This window comes from Penaeus monodon, chromosome 30, assembly GCF_015228065.2.
Source record: "Penaeus monodon isolate SGIC_2016 chromosome 30, NSTDA_Pmon_1, whole genome shotgun sequence".
NCBI classification, from domain to species: Eukaryota; Metazoa; Arthropoda; class Malacostraca; order Decapoda; family Penaeidae; genus Penaeus; species Penaeus monodon.
The window spans coordinates 19,854,748-19,855,041 of NC_051415.1; the positions used below are offsets into that span (position 1 = coordinate 19,854,748).

The following is a 294-nucleotide window of genomic DNA, read 5'->3' on the forward strand; positions in this document are numbered from 1 at the left end:
GCATGATGCACATAGTAGGGTAAAAGGAGGTTTCCCACCTGTCTGATTTTTCACTCAGCAGCTGACTGAGCAGGAATCACAGTGCATGGCTTGGTAGAGTGTGGAGAAAACCCTTTGTAAAAGGGTTAGGCATGATGGAATACTTTTACTTTATTTTATAAAGGAAATGCATTTTAATGGAACTGCAGAATATTGGCAGGTCATCTGTTCTAATAGTAAGATAATGCACTAGATACTTATTTATATGAAAGACTTATGCAACGTCATTTTTACACACTGTTCTTGCTAAAAGTT

General features: G+C 37.1%; 1 protein-coding gene across 6 annotated transcripts in view; it reads left to right on the forward strand.

The window, feature by feature from the left end:
- LOC119592617 (protein ECT2-like) overlaps positions 1-294 on the forward strand; it is a 21,585-nt gene that overhangs the window by 13,834 nt on the left and 7,457 nt on the right. The window lies entirely within an intron of this gene.